Here is a 14,943-nt window from a genome sequence, read left to right as displayed (position 1 = left end):
CTACCCACAGACCTCCTAAGAAAACCTTCCTTGAGCTTGATGAAAAGGCAAGCTGAAGTGACAAAATGTTTTTTATCACATTACCAAAAACACTTTTCCAAATTTGTAGACAAATGTGTGTATATATTAGAATTTGTTATCCTATGAACATATCTATTTCCCTTTTCTACCCAAGTTTATATATATATATATTATATTTATTGAGCCAGATACAGGTGTTCTAATTGGTCCTTGGCCTTCTAGGGTTTGTTGTCTTTGAGGGTGAAAAGAGTGTATGTACTAAATAAGCAATTACAATTTCCTAAATTTTGGGTTAAGGGAGTCCTGAATGTTGGTTCTGTGAGAGTGGTAAGGGAAGGCAAATAGTCCATGCTACAGAGGTCAAGGAAAGCTTCCTGAAGAATGTGTTTAAGACATGATCCCTGAACATTCCTATATACTGATGAAAGTGAGAATGGTCCATTAGGGGAACAGAAAGAAGTTCAGCATAAATAGAATTTAATTTGTAATGAGGGGCAATAGAAATAAATGAAGTAAGAAAATTAACCAGGGATCAGTGAACAGTTTCAAGAAGATTAACGCAAAGTTCAAGCGAATTAATACACTATTGTGTGTTTTTCTGTTGTTGTTGTTTGCTTTTATAAAAGCATTGTGTTTGTTAATATATTTTTTTAAAGTTTGCTTAGGTAAACTGTTTACATAATTCCTAAGACTTTTAGAGGTTAACAGTTTCCTCCTTTGAAAATGTTACGGATACTTCAAGGGAGTAATATTTATCCCAATGAAATGATTATTTATACTGTCTCTACTTTAATAAGTATAGATTGATTCATAATAACAATTATAAAAATAATTCATCATAATTCATACTAATCCATAAAACCAATTGATTCATGATCACGTGTTCAATGATTTCCAAAACTGACTTTGTGAATTTAACTATGTGGCTAAGAACAGTGTCCCCATACGCTCTAATCTCCTCAAAAAGCAGCTACTATCACATAGAATTCTTGAATTCTTGAGTTGGAAAATGTAAGGGTTTTAATGTACTTTATCGTACAGATAATTCAGTGGCTTCCTGACCCCATTCTCTTGCTCATGGCTTTCATCTGTGTATGTGAATTTGCCTTCCTCCTTTTCTTTTATTTTGCTATTTTTTTTTCTTTTTTTCTTCTTTCATTTACTATCACTCTTGCTTTTGAGTTTCCTCTTCTTTTCTCCTCATTTTCACAACACTTAATAACCTTACTGTTTAGACTAATATGCTATTAATAGGCAACACTCACTGGGCATCAACTATGTTCCAGGCACTTTACATACGTTATTTCATATAATTGGTGCAAAATTCCTGTTAAATAGTGTGACTAGAATTTACCAGATGAAGAAAATGATTTTAGGTACACTAAGTGGTTTTCTTAAAATTCTCTCATCTAGTAAGTAGAGGAATCAGGAATAACATTCATGTTTGCATTATTCAAAATTTTCTTCTCTTCATCCTTTGATACACAGATCCCTAAAGCACTTTAAGATCAATGTCAACTGTTATTTCTGATACCATAGCTATCAAAGGAAAAACAAAAATAAAAAAAAAATTCTCACACAAGCTGGTATGGAAGGCTAGAGAGAAGGTAATAGAGTGTCAAAATTCAGCACAGATCCATAAAACTTTCTTCCCTGTCTCCAAACACCTAGCATTCCAGGGAAATGTCCTGTTTGATACTTGGAAAACACAGCAGGAGATGTAACATTTGAGTGGAGACCCTGCAGGAGGTTGTTAAGATCTGCAGATGAGGTAGTTTAGCAGCAGAAGCTGACAGTGAGACACAGTTTTGAAAATACACTTGATATAAATTTAGAAAAGAAAAAAAAGGCATTATACTCTGTTTATGGCAGCCTAAAACCTCTATTAACTTAGGTAAGCTCCAGCATGTCTTATAGGACAACACTTTGAACCTGAGTTCTTCATTATACTGGACTTGAATCCCAAAACTGAGTAGACAGGTGATCGAAGGAAACACTGAAATGGCAGAAAACGATCTAAACAGAAATATTTATTTGGAAAGATCTTAGTCAGCTAACACCATGGCTATTAAGGCTGAAAAAGTGGCTGGCTTATCTCAGAAATGCAGCATGTTTTGTGTAGACTGACAATGAAGCAACACATTTTTTTATCCAAGAGGCATTTCAGGAGCAGCCACTACCTGCCAGGCATTCTTCTAGGTGTTGTGGATATGCAGTGGAGAAAACGAATGTAACCCTCATGCAGCTTATATTCTAGAGGCAAAAACAGTCAGAAGTAAGTTAATACACAATATGTGGCAGTGATAAGAATAGCAAAGTCAAACCAGGAGATCCAAAGTGAGAGACAATGCTACCTGACATATGGTTGTAGGTGAAACCTTTACTAATATGGTGATATTTAAGGATAGACCAGGATTACATGGGGGAGAAAATTATGAGGATAAATGGCTGAATACCATCCTCGCCAGAGGACAAAGATAAAAACACCATAAAGTGAAAGCGTGATGTCCAAGAGCATCAGGAAAGCCAGGGTGGCTGGAGGGAGAGAAGGTGGGAGAGGAAGTTAGAGGGATAGATGGGACCAAATTAAGTAGGGGCATATCCACCACAGACAAGCGATAGTGCTGATATGGCAGAAATTCCCCCCAAAGAGTTTAGAAATCCACATTTCTCTTGCTGCCCAGTCGCAATTTTCCACCCCCAAACCCCCAAAATGACCCTTCAAACAGGATGTGTTTCCATCCTTTCCTCTTATCAGTAGATTTAAAGTGTAAAAATTAAGTCATAAGTATCATACATTTGTGAGTGTGTTACTATTTTTAATTTCAAACATGGGATTAAAAAAAAAAGGTTTTGGTCATTTTCTCATGAAACATCTGCTAGAATTCCTACAGATAAAGATTTTTAAGTACACAAGGTCAGCAAATTTAATCTCCTTCCATTATAGAGAAAGTAACTTAAGTCTAGATCCTCTAGAATTAATAATATATCAAACCATACTTCGATAGTAGTTGATGCCCCCTGGAATAATGGGAAAATGCAGCCTACAGTAGCTTCCTTTTATGTTTATTTTACTAAATTTCAATATAGGACAGCGTTATTTCACTATATGATGTTTATTGTAATCAAAGCTTAACTTGAAAGAAAGCCTTCCAATGAGCGTCTTACTTCTATGCTCGTTTTGCTCACGGAAGCGGCTAAGCTGTATCGCATCTCAGCAATATACCCTCATTATCAGTGATATACCCTCATTACGTTTACTGCCTTCCTGGTTAGATATCAGCAACCAGCATCCTGATAGCAATGACGCCCTTGCTCTGACAGACACTGGGAAACCTGATCTAGTTCTGCTTCATACTCTCCCATTCATGCCCATGTATTTGAGTCAAATCCGTTAGGTTAGTATGTGTATACTTAGCAAATGAAGAGAGTACAATTTACACATTTAATATTTATGCATTTTAAAATTTATTATGACATTGAGTTCACTCCCAGTCACCGTAACTTGAACAAAAATCAGAAAAACATATTTAATATATTCTCAAAACATGTATTTTATGTTTCATGGGAAGACACTTTCTGCTTAGCAATACAAATGGGTTGTTGGTTTTTAAATTTGGAAATTATCTGCCATAAATACAGCCAATTTTCTTCCAAAGAGGCAATACTAAGAACTAAACCATTTCAATTCAAAAACTTTCTTGGATGTCTAATCTATGCTACACAGTGTCCTAGGCCCTTGGGATGGAGCAGTGTGCAAAAGAGATAGAAATACTTGCTCTTTGGAGTTCATTTTCCAGCAGGGCAACTGCTACTTCATAAGGGATGGCATGAATGTTCTAGAATGGTATATGGAAACGCAGAGTCCAGAGTGATTCAGAGTATTTGCTTTATAAAATGTTTCCAGTTAGATTTTCTCAGTTCTCCTTCAATCTGCCAATACTGTCTCATTAACTTTTCACTCTCACCAACAAAGATGTTGCACCAGGTCAATCTGACCATGCACTAGAAATAGATGTAGCAAGTACAATCTAATCTCCAGCTGTAGTTTAGAAAATCACTGAGAGAAGACAGCAGGTGTCATTAGGAAGTGTTACAACAGCTCCCTAACTTGGTGAATAAAACAGATATCTGACATACAGCCTTCACACTGTGTTTTGTGGGGGAGAAGGGTAGCCATAATCATCTAATTTAAAGTTGGGCTAATTTACTCTAGGCTAATTTGACCACAGCATTTCTCTTAATGCAGAACTTGACAATAATCATCCACAGCACAAGGTGTCAAACAGCCCAGAAACAGACATGTAGTATTAGAAGGAGAAGAGTCTTCAGAGGGATTCATGGTCAGTCTCGTAATTTGACAGATGAGGAGACTGAGACCTAGAGATTTTATACAATCATCCTGCAGTCCCAGACTGCTCACTAGCAAATCTTGGGTAAAATGTCCAAATCCTAATCTTCAGGTCTTGCTCTTTTCAGCAAATTATGCAGCTTTACCACAATCTGTTAAAAAAAATTGATCATAAAATAAAACTCATACTATTGTGAGATATATTTTATATGTAAATTTGTATAAATTATAACTCTAGAGTACAACTCTCAGGCAGAAGATCATTTGGAATTCAGGAAGAATAACTTTGTGAGGAGTTTTTAGGTTTGCATTGGCCAGGATGTGTGTCTGACTGCCTGTAATAGACAACACAAATAACAGTGACTTAATCAGGTGAGAGACTCATTTTTTTTTTTTTAATACAGCAGGTTCTTAGTTACCTATTTTATACATATTAGTGTACATATGTCAATCCCAATCTCCAAATTCATCCCACCACCACCACCCCTGCCCCCCACTTTCCCCCTTGGTGTCCATATGTTTGTTCTCTACATCTGTGTCTCTATTTCTGCCTTGCAAACCAGTTCATCTGTACAATTTTTCTAGATTCCACATATATGCGTAAATATACAATATTTGTTTTTCTCTTTCTGACTTACTTCACTCTGTATGACAGTCTCTAGGTCCATCCACATCTCTACAAATGACCCAATTTCGTTTCTTTTTATGGCTGAGTAATATTCCATTGTATATATATACCACATCTTCTTTATCCATTCATCTGTCGATGGGCATTTAGGTGGCTTCCATGACTTGGCTATTGTAAATACTGCTTCAATGAACATTGGGGTGCATGTGTCTTTTTAAATTATGGTTTTCTCTGGGTATATGTCCAGTAGTGGGATTGCTGGGTCATATGGTAATTCTATTTTTAGTTTTTTAAGGAACCTCCATACTGTTCTCCATAGTGGCTGTATCAATTTACATTCCCACCAACAGTGCAAGAGTGTTCCCTTTTCTCCACACTATCTCCAGCGTTTGTTGTTTGTAGATTTTCTGATGATGCCCATACTAACCGTTGTGAGGTGATACCTCATTGTAGTATTGATTCACATTTCTCTAATAATTAGTGATGTTTAGCAGCTTTTCATGTGCCTCTTGGCCATATGTATGTCTTCTTTGAAGAAATGTCTTCTGCCCATTTTTTTATTGGGTTGTTCATTTTTTAATATTGAGCTGCATGATCTGTTTATATATTTTGGAGATTAATCCTTTGTCTGTTAACTTGTGTGTAAAAATTTTCTCCCATTCTGAGGGTTGTCTTTTTGTCTTATTTATAGTTTCCTTTGCTGTGCAAAAGCTTTTGTTTCATTAGATCCCATGTGTTTATTTTTGTTTTTATTTCCATTACTCTAGGAGGTGGGTCAAAAAAGATCTTGCTGTGATTTATGTCATAGAGTGTTCTTCCTATGTTTTCCTCTAAGAGTTTTATAGTGCCCCATCTTACATTTAGGTCTTTAATCCATTTTGAGTTTATTTTTGTGTATGGTGTTAGGGAGTGTTCTAATTTCATTCTTTTACATGTAGCTGTCCAGTTTTCCCAGCACCACTTATTGAAGAGACTGTCTTTTCTCCATTGTATATCCTTGCATCCTTTGTCACAGATTAGTTGATCATAGTTGTGTGGGATTATCTCTGGGCTTTCTATCATGTTCCATTGATCTATATTTCTGTTTTTGTGCCAGTACCATATTGTCTTGATTACTGGAGCTTTGTAGTATAGTCTGAAGTCAGTGAGCCTGATTCCTCCAGCTCTGTTTTTTTCTCTCATGATTGCCTTGATTATTCGGGGTCTTTTGTGTCTCCATACAAATTTTAAGATTTTTTATTCTGGTTCTGTAAAAAATGCCATTGGTAATTTGATACGGATTGCATTGAATCTGTAGATTGCTTTGGGTAGAATAGTAATTTTCACAATATTGATTCTTCCAATCCAAGAACATGGTATATCTCTCCATCTGTTTGTGTCATCTTTGATTTCTTTCATCAGTGTCTTATAGTTTTCTGAGCACAGGTCTTTTATCTCCTTAGGTAGGTTTATTCCTAGGTATTTTATTCTTTTTGTTGCAATGATGAATGGAAGTGTTTCCTTAATTTCTCTTTCTGACATTTCTTTCTTAGTGTATAGAAAAGAAAGAGATTTCTGTGGATTAATTTTGTATTCTGCAACTTTACCAGATTCATTGATTAGCTCTAGTAGTTTTCTGATGACATCTTTAGGATTATCTATGTATAGTATCATGTCATCTGTAAACAGTGACAGTTTTACTTCTTCTTTTCCAATTTGGACTTCTTTTATTTCTTTTTCTTCTCTGATTACCGTGGCTAGGACTTCCAAAACTATGTTGAATAACAGTGGCGAGAGTGGACATCCTTGTCTTGTTCCTGATCTTAGAGGAAATGCTTTTAGTTTTTCACCACTGAGAATGATGTTTGCTGTGGGTTTGCCATATATGGCCTTTATTATGTTGTGGTAGGTTCCCTCTATGCCCACTTCCGGAGAGTTTTTATCATAAATGGGTATTGAATTTTGTTAAAATTTTTTCTGCATCTATTGAGATGATCATATGGGTTTTATTCTTCAATTTGTTAATATGGTATATCACATTGATTCATTTGTGTATATTGAAGAATCCTTGAATCCCTGAGATAAATCCCACTTGATCATGGTGTATGATCCTTTTAATGTGTTGTTGGATTCTGTTTGCTAGTATTTTGTTGAAGATTTTTGCATCTATATTCATCAGTGATATTGGTCTGTAATTTTCTTTTTCTGTAGTATCTTTGTCTGGTTGTGGTATCAGGGTGATTGTGGCTTCATAGAATGAGTTTGGGAGTGTTCTTTCCTCTGCAAATTTTGGAAGAGTTTGAGAAGGATAGGTGTTTGTTCTTCTCTAAATGTTTGATAGAATTCACCTGTGAAGCCATCTGGTCCTGGACTTCTGTTTGTTGGAAGAATTTTAATCACAGTTTCAATTTCATTACTTGTGATTTGTCTGTTCATATTTCTATTTCTTCCTGGTTCAGTCTTGAAAGGTTATACCTTTCTAAGAATTTGTCCATTTCTTCCAGGTTGTCCATTTTATTGGTACAGAGTTGCTTGTAGTAGTCTCTTATGATGCTTTGTATTTCTGCAGGGTCCGTTGTAACTTCTCCTTTTTCATTTCTAATTTTATTGATTTGAGTTCTCTCCCTCTTTTTCTTGATGAGTCTGGCTAAAAGTTTATCAATTTTGTTTATCTTCTCTAAGAACCAGCTTTTAGTTTTATTGATCTTTGCTTTTGTTTTCTTTGTTTCTATTGCAGTTATTTCTACTCTTATCTTTATGATTTCTTTCCTTCTACTAATTTTGGGTTTTGTTTGTTCTTCTTTCTCTAGATCCTTTAGGTGCAAGTTTAGATTTTTTATTTGAGATTTTTCTTGTTTCTTGAGGTAGGATTGTATAGCTATAAACTTCCCTCTTAGAACTGCCTTTGTTGCATCGCATAGGTTTTGGATTTTTGTGTTTTCATTGTCATTTGTCTCTAGGTACTTTTTGATTTCCTCCTTGATTTCTTCAGTGATCTCTTGGTTATTTAGTAATGTATTGTTTAGCCTCCATGTGTTTGTGTTTTTTACATTCTTTCCCTGTAATTTATTTCTAATCTCATAGCATTGTATTTGGAAAAGATGTTTGATATGACTTCAATTTTCTTAAATTTACCAAGGTTTGATTTGTGACCCAAGATGTGATCTCTCCTAGAGAATGTTCCGTGTGCACTTGAGAAGAAAGTGTAACCTGCTTTTTTCGGATGGAATATCCTATAAATATCAATGAAATCTTTCCCATCTGTTGTGTCATTTAAAGCTTGTGTTTCCTTATTAATTTTCCTTCTGGATGATATGTGCATTGGTGTATGTGAGATGTTAAAGTCCCCCACTATTATTTTGTTACCATCAATTTCCTCTTTTATAGCTGTTAGCATTTGCCTTATGTATTGAGGTGCTCCTATGTTGGGTGCATATATATTTATATTTGTTATATGTTCTTCTTGGATTGATCCCTTGATCATTATGTAGTGTCCTTCCTTGTCTCTTGTAACATTCTTTATTTTAAAGTCTATTGATTTTTATGATATGAATATTGTTACTCCAGGTTTCTTTTGATTTCCATTTGCATGGAATATCTTTTTCCATCCCCTCACTTTCAGTGTGTATGTGTCCCTAGGTCTAAAGTGGGTCTCTTGTAGACAGCATATATATGGGTCTTGTTTTTGTATCCATTCAGTGAGCCTGTGTCTTTTGGTTGGAGCATTTAATCCATTCACATTTAAGGTAATTATTGATATGCATGTTCCTATTACCATTTTCTTAATTTTGGGAGGTTTGTTATTGTAGGTGTTTTCCTTCTCTTGTGTTTCTTGCCTAGAGAAGTTCCTTTAGCATTTGTTGTAAAGCTGGTTTGGTGGTGCTGAATTCTCTTAGCTTTTGCTAGTATGTAAAGCTTTTGATTTCTCTGTCGAATCTGAATGATATCCTTTACAGGTAGATTAATCTTGGTTGTACTTTCTTCCTTTTCATCACTTTAAGTATACTGTGCCACTCTCTTCTGGCTTGCCAGTTTCTGCTGAGAAATCAGCTGTGTTAACCTTATGGGAGTTCCCTTGTATGTTATTTGTCATTTTTCCCTTGTTGCTTTTAATAATTTTTCTTTGTATTTAACTTTTGTCAATTTGATTACTATATGTCTCGGTGTGTTTCTCCTTGTGTTTATCCTGCCTGGAACTCTCTGTGCTTCCTGGACTTGGGTGGCTATTTCCTTTCCCATGTTAGGGAAGTTTTCGACTATAATCTCTTCAAATATATTCTTGGGTCCTTTTTCTCTCTCTTCTCCTTCTGGGACCCTTATAATGTGAATGTTGTTGTGTTTAATGTGAATGTTGGTGTGTTGTCCCAGAAGTCTCTTAGGCTGTCTTCATTTCTTTTCATTATTTTTTCTTTATTCTGTTCCATGACAGTGAATTCCACCATTCTGTCTTCCAGGACACTTATCCGTTCTTCTGCCTCAGTTATTCTGCTATTGAGTCCTTCTAATATATTTTTCTTTTCAGCTATTGTATTGTTCATCTCTGTTTGTTTTTTCTTTAATTCTTCTAGGTCTTTGTTAAACATTTCTTGCATCTTCTCGATCTTTGCCTCCATTCTTTTTCTGAGGTCCTGGATCATCTTCACTCTCATTATTCTGAATTCTTTTTCTGGAAGTGTGCATATCTCCACTTCATTTAGTTGTTTTTCTGAGGTTTTATCTTGTTCCTTCATCTGGTACATAGTCTTCTGCCTTTTCATTTTATCTGTCTTTCTCTGAATGTGTTTTTCATTCCACAGGCTGCAGGCTTGCTTTTCTTCTGCTTCTGCTGTCTCAAGGGACACTTATCCTCACATAACAAGGGAGTCTGGATAACAGAAGTGTAGTGCCAATGTCGTCAGTGATTTAGGTCCAATCTTTCTGCCCAGCCATTCTTAGCATGTGGCTTTGTCCTCATACTTATCACCTAATGGGTAAAAGTTAGTTGTTCCATTTCCAGCATTAAATACTCACTCTAGGCAAGATGAAGTGGAAAATAAAGGTCAAAATTGATCTCACCCTGTTTTAAAGAGATTTCATGAGAGTTCCATCTGCCCCTTACATTCCACTGGTCAGTACTTGATCACATGATCATCTCCATCCACAAGGGTAGTTGGAAATAATTTCTTCACAGGCTGTTTTGTTGAGGGGTATGTAAATATTTCCAGTGATATTCTGCTCTTAAGGAGAAGGATTTATATTTTTATACCCTACTGGATATATTTCAATGGGCTACATTTTTAATGACAGATTAATAAATAAATAAAACATATATTGCTGTCAGGTATGACGAAACAGGGGAAAAAAGGAAGAGGAGAATTGAGAAATAAAACTGCGACTTAAAATAAACTCATAGTAATAGTTGGGGAATACCTCCTTGAAAAGTGCTGTTTGTGTAGAGGTCTAAAGCATGTTAAGGAGTGACCTCAGCAAACATTTGGAGAGGACAATTCTGGGTTAAGACAGCAAAAGCTGCAGTGGACCATGTTTGAGGATTTTAGAGGACCAAGGGAAGAACAGAAAATTAACTAGTTTCCTTAAAACATAATTTTCTCTATTGTAATTTGATATCTTTATTTCTTAAAAATAATATACCATTTTAAATTATATATATTATAAAATACATGTTATAAAACATATTTTTCCATTGGAGAAAAGGAAAGATAGACAAAATTTGAAACATGTAACATTTTGTTCCCTTTAGTGGAAATTTTAATAATAAATTTATGGCATAAACAATTTTGAGAGTGTAACTGGATTACAAAACACTGCTAAGAAATGTATAATTGGTACAAACTAAAATAATTAATATTAAGATCATTTTTGTCTTTTGACTAATATGGAAAATAATATTTATGAGGTCATGGAGAGAGAAATTTTAACTCAGATAAATGTAATCATGTAAACCTTATCAGTTCTGGTAGTCTGAAGACTACAAGAAAGTAAACCTTTGTAATAATGGCAAGCATTTGCTTGAAGTTCAAGCCCAGTGGCCTAGGATAATTGTGATTGATGAGCAGTTGATAGAAATAACTGAAATGTTCTAGTTAATCCTAGAGCTGATCATGAGGGGCTTAGAATGTGGGTCACAATTCACTTGTGAATGAAGGAAAAGCTTTTGGGTTTGGGAAACACATAGACTCGCACAGGTCATAGAGATAAAAGTATTCTATCAGGATCCCAGTCAAGATCAGTCAACAATTTGACTGTACAAAGGGCAGAAATCATAAGGCTAGAATTAAAGTAAAAAGAAACCAGATATCAGTCAGAAGATAGTCAGCTTACAGATTAAGGCAGACAGAGACCAACATTTGAAGCATATTTACACAAAGTGTATTTAAAACCAAGTCAGACCTTTCCGACCAGTGATTGGCTGCAGCAGTAGAGCTAGAGCCATACTTGTCACAAGCTTGCATCAGTCTGATCTAGAATCACTTGTAGAAGCAGGAAGGGACCAGCTTGAACGCAGAAAGTCAGTCACAGATGCATGGGTGGCCACAGTATCCTGGACTAATTAACCAAAACATCAGTAGAGGCTTCTGTTAGAACTAAACAGGGAACAACCCTCCAATCATATCGGGCATGAAGGCATGCTACAACCTGAGAGGAGTTTTCCTTTTGTTGATGAAAAATTAATCAGTTGATCTAAGAAAGAAATAGAAAATTTTATTCAAGCCAAATTTGAGGATTATGACCCAGGAACAGCATCTCAGAAAGCTCTGAGAACTGTTCTACCTGTTAGAATTCGAGGCACAGTTATATACGTTTTTTGAGACAGAAGGCTGTACATTAAATGATGTATAATTGACAGTTTACACAATCTAGATCTAAGTGCCATGTGACCCCTTATCAAGAAGAAATGTTACCTTTAAAGAACTGTCTTGCAGGTGCTAGAATTTTGCTCTTTATGGTTGAGCAGGTATTTCTGTCGATGGGGAAGGTTTGGTCAATGCATAATGCAGATACACAATGCATAGTGAGGGGAGAGAGGAGGCCACAGGGCAGAGAAAATTTTATGTTTAAATTTTTTTTGTCTTGCTATAAAATATGAATTTTATTTCACACTTTGCTGACAAGTAATCTCATTTTCAGGAAGGGAGTTCTGGTGTTGTTGTTGTGGTTTACCAAGGGATTCATACTTGCTGCAGAGTTCTCATCCAAGGAGGTACATTTCTGGGATGCCAATGGATCCTGATACTTGATGGATAGCTTCCCTCCTCCTCCCCCGGGGATGAAGGAGATTTAGTTATGACTCCTCAGTACAGGCATTTGGGAACAGAATGTCAAAAAAAACCAAAAAAAAACCAAAAAAACAAAAAAACACAACAACAAGAAGATTTCAGATTACTTGGATAATGGGACAGACCAAGTATAAAAGTGATTGAACAAATTAAAATAGACCCAAACACAGAAGAATTCTGAGTTCTTAGAATCTATAAGATGTCTTTTTTTTGGCACTGCCTCTGGCTTCTGTCCTTTTCCAGCCCTCTGGTGTACATGAGTAGCTACCCTGCTGGGTGTACCAGAGAGGTATCTGGAGACAAAGTCCTTTCAACTTCCACCAGTGACTCTCAATGCACCCACAGAGGTACACATGTCACAGGCCTGAAGCTAGGTGATTTTGTGAATACCTTGGAAGATGTCACATTTACCTGAACCATAACTACCTAACTACTGGAATTTCAGCTTTAATGAAAGAAATAAAATATTTTTTTCCAGTTTAAAATTCTTCAAAAAGTTGAGATAACCAAAAGACTTTCTGGATGACAATTTAGAGAGTAAAGGCTACAATCTCTACCTTCCCTATTAAAGTGGAAATTACTATCTTTTTTTGAAGCAGTTCCATCTCAAAGAAGTCATTTGTAGTTATGAGTAGGACTGGTGCCCGGGTAAAAAATTTTTGTGCTGAAAAAGGAGTAAGCAGACCCAAAACATTATCTCTTACTATTCATACTAGTTCTTAGGAATAGGGATTTACAGCAGGATACATAGCAAATAACACAAATTCTTCTGGCAATTAAAAGCCTTAAACATGATTAACTCATTGAGGATGTACAAAAACTTTGAAATTGTGAATAAGGATAAGAGAGATAAAGTTTTTATACTTTACTAAAAATGTGCATGTTCATGTATTTCAAACCTGCCTCTTTTTAAAGAAGGTCCATGAATTATAATAGTTGTATACATCACTCTCCCAAACTTCAGCAGAGCTGAATAACACCATTAGTATTTATATATACACACACATACATATAAACGCATGGTCATGGACAGTCAGAGGTAATCTATGACTTTTAGATTGTAGTAATTGTCATAAAGCTGTATCATGTATTGCAAACAAATACCAGCAGGAACTAGAGTGTAAATGTTATTTTTCAGACTATCATTTCCCAACATTATAGGATTATAACGTAATCCTATAATGATTATAAAAGTAGTAAAGAGCAAAAAGTACTTTATTTTTATTCTTGCCCAAGAGCTATGGCCATGGAACTTGCACCAAAGCTTTTAGTTCAAAGACCTGGAGCGTTGAGTATGGTCCATTTTCCACTACATTCCCACATGGCCTTCTGGGCTTCAAGTGAAGGGAGTGATGGTACCCTTCTCCTTACAAAACCCAGTGCTGTGGCGACCAGGCCCTCCCAAAGGGTCTGCATGCTGGGGCTGCTGTCAGGTCTGTCCACCACAGGGGGTGCTGCGGCCCTTTCCCCTCCAGGCTGTCCCTGGTTGAGACCTATGATGGAAACTGACTTGCTTCTGCATTTACTTTGTCAGCTATGCTTCACATAGAAATCCTAGTTTTGATTTAATTTTTATTTTTGTTTTGTTTTATTTGTTGCTAATTTCTCTCAATAAGATTTCAGCACCTTCCTGAAGGGAGCAAATTCAGAAGCTTATCCAGGTTTTTTCTCAATAGCCCTCAATATTCCCATTTCCATCCCATGTACCCTCACCTGGTATGTCCTTTTCCCCACACAGCTGTATACCCTGTCCTGTCCTTTAGGGCAAGCGTCTATGCCCATTGCTTTATTACAATTACAGCAGCATAAAATGCAGAGATTACTTCGAATTGTCCATGACCACACCTTTATATGTATATCTATATACATATATCTACAGACTAATGGTATTATTCAAGGTCTTCTCAAGGAGACTAAAAAGCCCCCCCTTTGTGAAAAGGTACGAACTTCCAGTTGGAAGATAGTAAGTACTGGGAATGTAAACTATTCCATGCTGACCTTGGTAATACCGCTCTATGGCACATCTGAAAGTGGCTAAGAGAGTAAACCCTAAGAGCTCTCACCACAAGGAAAGGAACACATTTTTCCTTTCTTTTAAATCTATATGAGATGATGGATGCTAACAAAATTTACTGTGGTGATCATTTTGCAATTTACATAAGTAATTATGTTGTACACCTTAAATTTAGATGGTGTTGTATGTCAATTGTGTCTCAACAAAACTGGAAGAAAATAAAGTCCCCGTTTTTCCCAATAGCTGAGGGTTTTATTCTGGGTGTTGGCCTCTACAAAACCCCAAATTGCCTAAAATGACCAGAAGGGGCCAAGTGATGGCCCCTGAAATCCAGTCTTGGCCCTACCAGCCCTGCTCTGGGCCCACTGGCTTACTTTTATGGGACACTTTTACTATTTTTCTCAAAGTCACTATATAGATTGATTGGGTTACGGTAGGCCCTGGTTGATATCCAGAGGCTATTGATTGTAACGTCTCAGAAACCACTTCCCCCGTGTTGCATTTAAAAATGACTCTGGGTAGATCAAATAAACCCAAAGACAGATTTATACTTTGGGGCTGTCAAACACAGTTCAAGTCCAGGGATTATGAATGTCAAGAGAGGTTTGAAATTTGCCTCCCTGTCTTTTTGAAATAAGTCTATGACGGAGCCGCTGCTCTACGGCATTTGACA

This window comes from Balaenoptera musculus, chromosome 5 (assembly GCF_009873245.2).
Source record: "Balaenoptera musculus isolate JJ_BM4_2016_0621 chromosome 5, mBalMus1.pri.v3, whole genome shotgun sequence".
Taxonomy (NCBI): domain Eukaryota; kingdom Metazoa; phylum Chordata; class Mammalia; order Artiodactyla; family Balaenopteridae; genus Balaenoptera; species Balaenoptera musculus.
The sequence above is the reverse complement of the archived record's forward strand: the minus strand, read 5'-3'. Positions refer to the sequence as shown.